The 13158-nt window shown below is 46.8% G+C and overlaps 1 protein-coding gene and 1 long non-coding RNA gene across 2 annotated transcripts in view; one reads left to right on the top strand and one right to left on the bottom strand.

Moving 5' to 3' along the window:
• Positions 1-9474, bottom strand: part of LOC121708836 — a 139007-nt gene extending 129533 nt beyond the window's left edge. Inside the window, exon 1 of the long non-coding RNA XR_006031776.1 lies at positions 9424-9474. This is a non-coding gene — a long non-coding RNA (uncharacterized LOC121708836). The remainder of the gene's footprint in view (positions 1-9423) is intronic.
• Positions 1-13158, top strand: part of mtnr1bb (melatonin receptor 1Bb) — a 50671-nt gene that overhangs the window by 23842 nt on the left and 13671 nt on the right. The gene's annotated exons all lie outside the window — the stretch shown is intronic.

Genomic DNA, 13158 nt, shown 5'->3' with positions numbered 1-13158 from the left:
GATGGGCCCCTCCGGGGCGCGAAGATCTACGCCAGATCAAGATGGAGAAGAAGGCCGAAGACCAGACCAGCAAGATGGCGGCGAACTTCAGCAGATGTTCCAATGGTCCTTTTAAGGACTAGCCAGCTCGCCACTGCGGAGGATGGAGGACCTTCCGGCCTGGTGCGGGACCTGTGCAGGCGACCAGCAGGACCAGCCCTGCACAGGCGACGAGAGCTGCCAGCGCTGGAGGAAGCGGCCCTGGCTGATGTCTTCCACGGCTGGCAAGAAGTTCCCGGCTCGACACCGATGTCGATGCTGCCGTCCTCCGAGGATCTCATCCATAAAGAGCGCGAACTCTCTGACGACCTTGGAACACGACCACAGCGGCCGGGTTTACACCACCAGCTACTGAATAACTTCCAGAGCGTCAGCTGCCGGTCGAGAGTGTGATGGAGTCATAGCTGCTAGTTCGGGAGCTTGCGGTGCTCCAGCTAGTGACCAAGAGGGTAACGTCGACCTGTAGAGCCTTGGGAGCTATCGTTTTGTGGACTGTTTGAAGTTTGAAGTGCGCACGTTCGATACAAGTCTGCGCAATGTTTTTCACGTTTTGTGTGTGAGTTCCTGTGTGTCCCGAGCCTGCTGGGAGTCTCCATTTCCCGCCACAGTGGAGCATTGTTGTGCTCGAGAGACAGCCGACAAAAGTTCTACAAGAGGGCAGCGTGAGGAGGGACCTCGATGTGGACTGCTGACCGCCTGGAGATCGGCACACTGTGGACAGGTGGCAACGGCCACGAGCTGTCACAGTAGCCAGAAGGGGCTACCGAACGTCCAGGGGTTCCAGCATATCCGGGGGTTCGGCTTGCAGTGGGACTGTTTGCTGCTGTTTGAGGTAACGCAGCTGCACGGCGGGAGACCAAGGGGCCAAAGCGACACCACGACCCACGTCTGGCCGGTCCTGGTGCTTGTTCGGGGGTGAACTGACGTGACAGAGGCAGCCGAGAGCCCTTCCAGTCGGGAGGGGTTATCGTTGGAGAATGCCGGGCCTTTCTACGGGAGCTGCTCCAAAGACTGATTGCCTGGGGTCGTAGTGGCCAAGAGCAGGCCACCGACAGCCTGGGGATCCTACGTCTACAGAGAAGCTCCGGCCGCCTTGGACTCTCCATTTGCAGCCGGAGGCTTTCCGGTCACTTGGACTAAGCACTGGGACTGACACCGACGCAGCCGCGAGCGGTGAGCTGAGCTGTCATTGCCGGGGACGACAATGGCTCGGGAGGGGGTTATGTAGCGTCAGTGGATGTTCATGTCTAACGTTGAATGAGTGTCTCCCAGAATGCAGTGCGAGTGAATGCTAGAATGTGTAATGTCGGTTATAATAGTTGTAGTTACGTTTAGCATGTTGTATATTTGTTAGCATGTTAGTCTCTTTGGTTGTACCTCATGTGTTTATCCTCGTGTTGATGTGTGTGGTAAACCTTTATTGTGTGTTACATGTGCGGCTTAGACTACCCCTGTGTTGCCCTATGTAGTTGTCCTAGTTGTCTGATTGTGTCTGAGTCTGCCTGTTCCAATAAATGGCCGTCCTGGCCAAAGTTGAATCTTGTCTGAGGGTGAGATCGCTACATTGGTGTCAGAACTGGGATGACAACCCTACTGGAAGGGAGGAGAAAGCTGCAACTGATGCCCTGGCGATGATGAGTTTCCTGCCAAGACGGCTCTTCGACAGCGCGCTCGCCCATGGCCACTTCTGGGCCTAGCAGACGGAGCCAGCCTGCAGCGTGACCGTGACGAAGAGACCCGCCCCCGGCCACAGGAGGAAACGAACCGGGCTGATGGCAGCATCCCGCCACTTGAACCCGCTCCACACGGGAGCGATGGAAACCGGGCGATCCCCGGTGCAACGGCAGCGGTAGAAGGGCGCCCCAGCGTAAAGTTGCCCCATTACAATGGCGAAAGGCCGCTGGCGACATACCTGGTACAGGTCCGACTGGCAGCCGAGCTGAATGGCTGGTCGGCGGAGAGAACGGGCGTACAGGTGGCGTTGGCTCTGGAGGGGGAAGCGCTACAAGTATTAGAAGACCTGCCAACGGCGGAGCAAGTAAGCTGGACCGCAATCGAAGCAGCCCCGGCACCCCTCACGCTCGCGCCCCAGTTATTAGAAGAAGGTGGCACGGCGGGAGGGGCTATGGATTGCATACGGCTGGGCCGGCTCGGCCAAACCAGAGGACTGTATGTGGACTGCATGCTAGACGGGACTCGGTGTCGCGCCTTGATCGATACTGGCTCCACCATCTCGCTTGTGCGCCCTGGTCTCTTACCCGGCACGCTGGTAGCCAGACCCAGAGGCTGGGAAAAAACAAAAACGCGCATCACAACAGTTACCGGAGAGCGAGCGGAACTGTATGGACAAAAAGTGGTGTGCGTGTGCATCAACGGTGAGACGGCGAGCCGCCGGCTTTGGTTGGCTAGCATTCAGGATGATTGCATTCTCGGCCTGGACGTGCTAGAGAAATGGGAGGCTGTGGTGGACATTTCCCGGTTCACACTACACTTGGGGACGAGCAGCATAGTGTTGCACACGGCGGGGAAAACAGAGCATGAAGTGCGGAGAGCTGGCGCGACGAAGAACTCTCCAACTCGCTCCACACAAGTCCGCAGAAAGCGAACTCGCAGGGTAGCCAGGTGCGGAGACTACTAGCAGCGTACACCGACATCTTCGCCGCAAGAGATGAGGACTGCACCCGAACGAGCCTGGTCCAACACGATATCGACACCAGAAATGCCCGGCCCATCCGACTTCAGCCTCATCGCTTACTGTTCACCAAACGACAAGCAGCTGAAGAAAAGATCAAGGAAATGGCCGCGGCAGGAGTGATAGAGCCAAGCAGTAGTCCCTGGGCTGCGCCTGCTGTACTCATCCGGAAGAAGGACGGCTCGTGGCGGTTCTGTGTTGACTACAGGCGCCTCAACCAGGTAACCCGGAAACACTCTACCCGCTCCCCCGCATTGACGATGCGCTGGACAGCATTGCCGGCTCCTGCTGGTTTAGCTCGCTGGACTTACGCAGTGGCCTCTGGCAGATTGAGCTAGTCCCGGAAGCTCGGCCGAAGACAGCGTTTATCATCGGGCAAGGGCTGTGGCAGTTCCGGGTACTTCCGTTCGGCCTATGCAACGGGCCAGCGAACTTTGAGCGGCTGATGGAGCGTGTCCTGGCGGGCATTCCACGAACATGCTGCGTGGTTTACCTGGACGACATCCTGTGTCATGCAACAGACTTCACCGGTGCCATAGGACATCTGGAAAAGGTGGTCGACGCCATACGGGGTGCTGGGCTCAAACTGCACCCGAAAAAGTGCCACCTGTTCCGGAGGCAAACCGGATTCCTGGGCCATGTCGTGGGGGCCGCCGGAGTGGCCACCGACCCAGCTAAGGTGGACACAGTGAGACGTTGGCCTGTTCCGCGCGATGGTGCTGAGCTGCGGAGCTTCCTGGGCCTGGCGTCATATTACCGGCGTTTCATCCGGGACTTTGCTACAGTCGCCAGCCCACTCCATCGTTTGACGCACAAAGGCCAGCTCTTCGAGTGGACGCGAGAGTGTGACGCGGCCTTCCGGTGGCTGCGGAGGGCGCTATGTGAGGCCCCAGTGCTCGTTTTCCCTGACCCTCAACTGCCGTTCATCCTGGACACCGACGCCAGCGACGTGGGCGTCGGCGCCGTCCTCTCTCAAGCAGGCGAGCAGGGCGAGCAGGTGGTCGCATACTTCAGCCGCTCACCGACCGAGCGGAGAAGAATTACTGCGTGACCCGCAGAGAACTGTTGGCTGTGGTGGTGGCAGTGCGCCATTTCCGAACCTACCTCTACGGCAAACAGTTCCTGCTGAGAACGGACCATGCATCGCTCACCTGGCTGCTGAACTTCAAAGAACCAGAGGGCCAGCTGGCTCGCTGGCTGGAGGCGCTCCAGGACTACGACATGGAGATTCGACACCGGGCGGGTCGCCTTCACGGCAACGCGGACGCCCTGTCCAGGCCTCCGTGTGCAGCAGACCAGTGCCAGCACTGCCACCGGAGGGAGGAGAGGAGCCTGGCCGCGGCTCAACTGGAGCCCGCTCGTCGGCTACAGGCCGCATCACCGCTGGCAGAGAGAGAGAGAGTCGCTGTTTTCAACGCTCGCCAGCGTTGCGCCAATGAGAGGGTCAACGCTCACCAAGAGCACGCCAGTGAGGGGGCCAACGCTCGCCAGCAGCATGCCAGCGAGAGACTCAACGCTCGCCAGCGCCGCGCCATCAAGAGGGCCACTGCTCGCCAGCAGCACCCCGAGGTCGTCTCGCCGCCTTCCGCTACCAGCTACAGTGATCGAGAGACCGGAGACAGCACACCGCAGCCCAACGCCACAACACAGCACTGCAGAGCGGCAGCTGGGGCCATGGACGCTCAGTCGCCGGTGGACGTGATGTCAAGGGAGGAGATCCGAAAGGCGCAATCGGAGGACGCCACACTCGGCCGAGTGTGGTCATGGATCGAAGCCGGTCAGCGACCGCCATGGACTGACGTATCAGCACTCGATCCAGAGACCAAAGCGATTTATTCACAGTGGCCGGGAATAGTAGCACGTCAAGGACTGTTGTATAGACACTGGAGAGCTCCCGATAGACAATCTGACATTTTCCAGTTGCTGGTTCCTGCTGGATTACGAGCCCGTATACTGGAACAGGTACATGGGGCAGTGGGGGCGGCTCATTTCGGCATTGCAAAAACTCTTCGTCGGCTGAGAAGCCACTTCTATTGGCCGGGATGCAGGCTGGACGTTAAACTGCATGTTCACTACTGTGACGCCTGCACAGCGAAGAAGGGCCCCACGCGACGCTCGCACGCTCCGCTGCAGCAATACGCAGGGGCTCCCATGGAGCGGGTAGCCGTCGATATCATGGGCCCACTGCCAGTCACAGAGCGGGGAAATCGGCGATAAAGTTTGGGTGTACTGCCCGGAGAGAAAGAAAGGCATTTCCCCGAAACTCACTAGCCAGTGGGTCGGGCCGTGCGATGTCTTAGAGAAGCTGTCTGACGTGGTCTATCGTGTGAGACTGATTAAGCGGCGGAGAGTTGTGGCTCTCCACCGTGATCGACTGGCCCCGTATCGACCCCCGGGCCTCAGCTGAGGGTCGTGGAGACTTGGACACTGATTCTGTGGACCTTGGTGACAATGGAGCTGTTGCTCTAACACCGGTCACCGTGCAGCCGTCCCCGGAAGCCACCGCCGCGACAGCGGGGCGCCCACAACGCCAGCGTCGCGTCCCAGCCAGGCTCATGGACTGATGTAGGATAAGACTTGAGTCAAAGGGACATAGACTAAGTCTCGGGGGGGCTGTGTAGTGAACTGAGCCTAGCTGGTTCATGACTGAACTCCCATAATGCTGTGCAGTGTATGTGTGTGTGTGTAATGTTGGTTTTAGTATGAGTAATTGCGTTTACCTTGTCATGTATGTGTTAGCTGGTATAGTCTTTCTTTATGTTGTACCTCGTGTGTTTACCCCGTGTATTGTATGTGACTACCCTGTTTGTGTATCGTGCTTGTTTAATTGACCTCCTTTGTGTTGCCAGTTTTTTTTTTTTTTTTTTCAATTCAATTTTATTGAAACAAAGTGAGGTACAGAGATAAATTAACACAGTTACCTTCAATAGTGAATAAACATAAGAATGCTCAACAGAAAATACAAAGAAAATATACATGAATGAGACATTAAAACAAAATAATGATAAAGAAATAAGGCAAAAAACAAATACATAAAAAGGCTATCTTTATTCCTCTTTAAAAAGGTTTCGGTAAATCTTTATCGTTTTCTCACTTTTTTTTTACAAATAATTAGTGCTAAAGTTTGCATGTATATATTGAGTTCACAAATAAAAGCTTCCAGATTTGGGGGCTTTTTAATACATCTGCATTTATGAATATGGAATTTCCTTAATAAAATAAACAAGTTTAAAATAAAATCGATATTAGGGTCAGAGTGCTTAAAGTACAAAATAACATTCTTATATGTTATTTCAATGTTTTTATTCAATTTATTTAATATATATCTCTCCAAACCAGTCCAAAACTTAACTGAGTGTGTGCATCTAAAAAACACATGAGACAAAGACTCAGGCTCAGTATTGCAAAAGGTGCATTTATCATCAATATCTAAAAATTTAGAGATGAACATTGGTAGAGTAAATATTATGAACAGTCTAGCGACGCATTTCATCAAGGCATGTCAGTTATTTGCACCACTGGTTAGATGTAAAACAGCATTTCGTTTCAGACTACTGTTACTTAATTTGTGCATTAACAATAACGTTTCAGACTACTGTTACTTAATTTGTGCATTGACAATAAAGTATTACATGAACTAAAGATGACTAAAATCTTATGTAGAAGAAACATTCACAAAAAATCCATCCATCCAAAAATTACCTTTGTTTTTGATAGCTGTTGAAAACGGCATGGAACTGACAGAGATGTTTTTGTTTATAAATAAATAAATAAATAACATTATGCTGATATTATTGCTTTTCCCAAATGCAATGTAGCCTACAGGTGTAAGTGACCTTTCATCAATCCAGTTGCAATGGATGAACTGTGATGAACTGCCCTACTTGTGATTGTTTAGAGATTTTAAAGGTTTTATAACAATGCTACATCTTCTTTGGCTATTCTACAATCTATTCTCCTTTTCAGCACCAGTAGGCTACTTTCTGTGCAGCCGCACACACACACTCAGGCATGCCAAACAAGCATACACAAACGTTTTAAAGAGTGGGGGATGGAGTAAAATATGGAGACAAATTGAAGTGTGATTTATTTTCGCGGAACGGATGTACAGGACTGAGCGGCAGTCATATTTTGTACCGCTATGCGGTACATCTAGTTTAACTTCCAGTATCCTTTTAGGTTTTTAGCAATGGTCTTGGAACCAGTCAACTGGGGCATATGAGTGAGACACTTCAGAAACATACTGCAGGCAAGATGTCGAGGTTAACCATAAATCTATTCTAGATTGATGCGTGCACCTGGCATTACACCAAGTAAATTCTTTACTGTCAGGGTTAAAGAACCGCCATACATCTGCTAGAGATAGCTTTTCACTTAAATAAAGAGTGGGTTTGAATAGACGATTATTTGAAGTTCTCTCTGGGATCCTATCCATCAAATCATTGGGAGCATCATTAAAATCACCTCCTATAACCCAGTATGCATTTTGGTATTTCCCCTGTATATTCAACAACATAGAATGGATCTGAGTGAACATGACTTTAGCCAGAGCAACATTGTTGTGGCCATATACATTACATAATATGAAAAGAGAGTTATCAAGTTTAATTACAGATATTATCCATCTACCCTCATTGGACTTGGTTGTCTCTAAGATTTCACCTGAGAATCTGTTAAACATGAGTGCAACACCTGCTGAATGATTTGAAGCATGACAAAAATAAGCCTGATCTCCCCATTGAGCTTTCCAGAATGAAATGTCTTTTTCGCATGAGTGTGATTCTTGTAAGAAAATAATGTTGCCATTTGTTTTTCTGATAAAGAGGAATATTGCCTTGTGCTTAATATTATTTCGTATACCTCTTACATTGAGTGAAATCATTTTTAATTAACTGAACTTAAAATCTGCCATAACAAACTTAAAAAAAAAAATAGAAAAAATAAAATAAAAAATAAGGTACTGTGTTAGAAAAAGAAAAAAAAAAACGATAAGACTGTAGCCTAATTGGCTAGCTCTTGCAAAAAACCTCTAAGAACTGCTAAAAGTAAAGGGTACCAGTATACATCCAACCTTAAACTATACCGAAATGCAAAAATCAGTAGCCGAATATAAAAGACTTATTATATTAATTAAGCCTAATCATTTTAACAAATCAACTTATGAGATTTAACAACTGAACATAATCCATTTAACAACTCAACCAACCTGCATGAGTCAACAAGACTACTCGTGAATAGAACGATTGAAGAGAGTAGAAAGCCTATAAAGACAAGGTTGATTAAACAGGCTCTTTAATTGTTTCTGCAGTGAATCTTTTCCCCTCGATGATGACATCAGGTCCTCGCCAGGTCGTCTTTTCCCCCTCTTTACGTGCCTTGTCAACAAGAGGCCAAAGTTTATTACGACACTGTCTCTCCCAATATGTCAGATCCTCAGCCATACGCAAGTTGTGATCTGCCAACACTTTGGCCTTCAGTGAAGCTCTCCATATTTTCTGCCTGAAGGTGCGCAAGGAGAACTGGATTAACACAGGATGTGCACCTCCATTTTCTCTATGGTTTCCAACTCTATGAATTGTGTCGATGAGGATATCCATCTTGTTTTTTTCATCTGGAGCTATTTCCCCTAAAATCCAGTAAATCTGTTGTCTTAAGTCATCGGAAGTTTCGTTGGTTTTTTCAGGGAGATTATGAAGTCTTAGATTCCAACGTCGACTGTAGCGTTCTGCTTCTTCAATTTTCATATTTTGCTCAGACAGCCGTAATTTACTTTGTCGTCAGTCGTTTTTGTTAAGTGTTCTAAGCCTTCCATGTTTTCTTTAATGTCCGCAGTATTCTTGCCAATCTTGTGCTCGAGGGAAGTGAATCTGCTGGCTAGATCATGGATAGATATTAATAATGTCTGAATTAGATACCTCTTTTTCGTTGACGATGCAAATTTTCTTGTGGTTCGGACTTGCTACAGGCGTCTCAATTTGAGGTGAGCATATTGATGCAGATTCTCCCTCCTCAAAATCCATTAGCAAATTCCCTTTTACTTTCTTGTCTTCCTTACGTTTCATGACGATGCTCGATTTAGGCTAAGTCTACTCTGCAAGTTGGCGGGCTTGTTACTCCAGTCTTGTTCAATTATGCTAGCGGACTTGTTAGCAAAAGCAGTTCATAGCATTAGACAGTCAGATTCGAAAAGTTTGTTATCAATATTAAATCAGTCCAAACATTGAATTCGTTCTTTCTTAAGCTTGACTAAGTTCTACTTTATCTTGCATTCCTTCCGACTGGTATATGACTATTCATACTTACAAAGAAAGCATACAGTACCCTAAACTTCTTCAGAGCTTAACACAAGGCGTGTGAATTGGTCGCCATCTTGCGCCCCCCCCTTTGTGTTGCCTGTGTAATGACGTTCGTGTGTTTTGGTGCGTAACCAATAAAACCATTCTGAGACAACTTTGCCGTTTGCTACAATATTATGTTTACATGTGGCATCACGTGGGTAGACAAATCAGATGAACTGCAAGCTCTGCGTCCAGCTGGGTTTCACTAATAAAGTGACGGTCATACATTTTCCTGTCATGGAGACAGTTGACGTGCATAATTTCAGACTTATGATTCGCTGATGTTATGTTTCATGTCAATCGTGTAATCTTAACATAAACGTGCTTACACGTTCGCCAGTAGGTGGCGAGAACGCATTATCATCTGTACGTGATTTGATACGAGAAGAAGAATACATGGTGAATAAATGACACATTACTGTTGTACTGCGCCTACCTATTACTTAGTTACTTTGCATGCATACTATCGTACACTTATTACTACTACATTACAACCTAACAGATTGCTAACAGGATTATACGCATGTCGCTGCCCCAACTGCTCTTGTCTGTTGTCTGATGCTATGTGGAGTGGATAAGCACTAAGCAGGTAGGCTAATGTTGACATCCTGCTATATCCTCCTGGGAACCAAGAAAAAAAAGTGTCCAACAATTTCTTTTTTTTGTGATTTCCTTTCTATTTAGGATTAAAAAAACATCTTACAATTTTTATTTTTTAAAATTTATTTTTATTTTAAATTTTATAGCATGTCCCCTGTGGTGGACAAAAGGACTGTTTTACTATGAAAAGGTAGCCATGAAAATAGACAAAAATGGACAAATTATGCTTTTAGTGGAATTAAATTAAGGGTAAACTTAACCAAATATAAGGGAAAATGTTATTTATCCTTCTAGACTACTTTATTTGCCTTTTTGGACAGTTGTATTTCTTTTTTCTGGATTGTTCATTTCATTTTCATGTTTTTCTTTCATCTGCGATAATTCATTTTTTAGTCTTACTCTTCCTCGCTATCGTCTTGAGGCACAGGTTCATAGTCCTCATCTCTGTTTCACTCACTCATCACCTGAGAGCTCCAAATCTGACCCCCCCTAATAAGAAGACACTATTAGACTTATCTCTCCTCCTTCCATAAAATGTGCTTGTTTTGATGTCAACCATTTTTGAGAACCAGGAAGAGGAGGTTCCCAGCAACCCAGCCAATCACATGATATATCATTAGAAAGCCCAGGATGTCCTCTTTAAAAGACCACAGGAATTGATAGAATAGCTCAAAGGGGTAAAGGGGTATGCTTCTAGAACTTATGTCCACTACAGAGGACATAGGTCTATGGATTGGTTCTCAGGAGGATATATGATACAGTTGGCATGTTTTTTTTTTAACTACTTATCAAGCTGTCATTCGCCGGCAGACAGGGTGCACATATTCAGATGAAGACTTCATCACACGATGGAACAGATGTCACTTTGTGTAACTTATAGCTTCTACTGTAGCTACAAACATGCAAACATTAGCAAACGGGTAACGTTAGCTAGCTAACTAATAACACTCACCTTTTATGAAGATATTCCTGTTTTTCACCTCCCATACAACAGCGTTATTAACCCATCCACTCCTGAAAAAAGATAGCTATCTGTACTTTTGTAGGCTTTCATTTTTTGTGCGGTGTAAGGTAGGGTGACCAGTACGTCCCCGGTTTCCGGGGACAGTCCCCGATTTCGGTGATCTGTCCCCGGCTGGAGCTGTCCCCGGTTTTCACTGTGACTGACAGACCCGAAATTAGAATAAAAGAAAGAAAGAAAACACTGACCAAACGTACAGTTGCGCACCCTTCACGCACAGTCTCAAGCTAGTCAAAGACCATAGAAATAAACACGACATAGATCAAAGCAAGCGCTCAGACCTTAGAGATGTTCTAGAATGCCCATATTTCTGGTCTGCTATTTCGGTTAGTGGAGTAGCAGCGCGGTAGAATCTTTGAAATGAAACCACTTGTGCAGGGGATTTATTAAACTAACGTCATCACGAACGTGCCAGCTCCTCAAATCCAGGTGAAACTAAAATTGCGGAGTAGGCTACTCGTCACACAGACAGCATACATCCTATAATACGCAGATATCACGTGAACGGCCGGAATCTAAGCTTTCCAATGATAGTAGCGCCAAGTTGCTGTGATAAATGGTTCGCGAGAAAATTAACAATGAACTTATGTAACAACTCTAGCATCGGTAGGCCTACAACAACAAGCGGTTCCTGAGTAATCCGGTTTTGAAACTGCAACAAATTTCTACATGGTCTCCAACTTTGGGCCAAAATTATAATGTAGGCCTATTCTCATGTAAACTATTTATGTCAGTAGCCTACAAACATTTTTGTAAATTGTTTAGCCAGAGAATGCCTATCCCACCATATGGTTCACATATTGCCAGATTCCAGACAATCACCTACAAATATGAATATAGCCTATATTTCTACTGGCATGCTTCATAGTGACATTAACAGAAAAATATAAAGAAAAAAAATCATGAGATGTGAGTTATTTTTTCTTGATATAAGACTGACAACACATAGGCCCTATTAGGCTGCATAAGACAAATATTATCACATCATACATTCTCAGATATGTACGGAGCCCGGGAGAGCTCACTTTAAGTGATATTTTTTCTGGTCGTGATAATTTGTGAGCACGTTTTCCTTTAATTAAGCCCTCGAATTAATAAAACGTGAGCACGTTTTCCTTTAATTGAGCCCTCGAAATATGTATTTCGTGCTCACATTTAGTAATTCCCGACATTTTCTCACCGCTCGCTGTGCTGTGGTGGCAACTTCGTGTTACCTTGACATGGACTAGGCCTACAGCTGTCTGTAACAGTTCATATTGGTAATGTGATGATAACCGTAAGCAGCTAATTAAAGACTTTAGGTGGTAATGTTTTATAGCGGACTTCTACTCTTTGTAGCAGGGGCACTGTGGTGTCAACCGCCAGCTATGGAGACCCATAATGGGGAAATTCTACTACAAAGGCTACTCGCGGGCTCTGTTGTAGCCTAATGACCGGTTTCCACTATCTCCTGGATTGTTGACTTAACTGTGAGGTCTAGAAGTCAATCGAAGCACATCACAGCGACAAGCTCCCAAACAATTACAACACGTACACCTACTGTTGGTACAAATAGGCTACTGCGTATTAGTAGTATCGCCTAATACCCACCCAATACAATAAGGTTCCCTCTAGCGCCCGATGGGCCTCACCATATAACCCACGCGCACACCAATGATGCACACAACGAGGTAAGCTTTGATACGGACTATGAAACGGGAGACATAAACAGTGTCGTTCACGATGCTCAGCTTCTCAGGCTATGTAGCCCAGCTCACACCGTTCGCGATAAACACCACAGCTCTGCATACACTTGGACCTCAACAAACACTGAAAACTTCGCCAAACATTCAGCTGGACGATGTTGGCAAGGGGCCTGTACAAACACACACAATCATCTGCTCTCCCACCTACAGCCTACCTAACGGGGCTATAACCAGGTGCACTGCAATCAATGAGATTCCCTCTACGTCACTACAAGCGACACACCTCCCGACGTCATTCCCGGGGATACCCCTTGACACCACACTATGTTTTTGTGCACACAATTTAATTTCTTCGAGCCCACGTTTTAATTATTCGTGGGTGCGTTTTAGTAGATCGAGATCTCGAATATACTATAACGTGCTCATGTTTACATGTGTCAAGACAATATTGAGTGCACGTTTTACAAATTGTGGCCACGTTTAAGTATATCGTGCACACAATGTTCTATAACCATGTTCACAAATTGTGCTCTCGTTTTAATAAATCGTGCCCTCGTTTTAGTAAATCGTGCGCTCGTTTTAGTAAATAGTGCACTCGTTTAATAAATTGTGCCCTCGTTTTACTATGCTTAAAATGAGAGCTCAATTTAGTAAAATGAGCTCACACTATAGTAAAACGAGAGCACAATATAGTAAATTGTGCACACGATTTAGTAAACCGAGCGCACAATTTAGTAAAACGAGCGTACGATTTAGTAAAACGAGTGCACAATATAGTTAAAC

The sequence above is a fragment of the Alosa sapidissima genome, chromosome 5 (genome assembly GCF_018492685.1).
Source record: "Alosa sapidissima isolate fAloSap1 chromosome 5, fAloSap1.pri, whole genome shotgun sequence".
NCBI classification, from domain to species: Eukaryota; Metazoa; Chordata; class Actinopteri; order Clupeiformes; family Clupeidae; genus Alosa; species Alosa sapidissima.
This window is presented reverse-complemented; position numbering and strand designations above follow the sequence as displayed.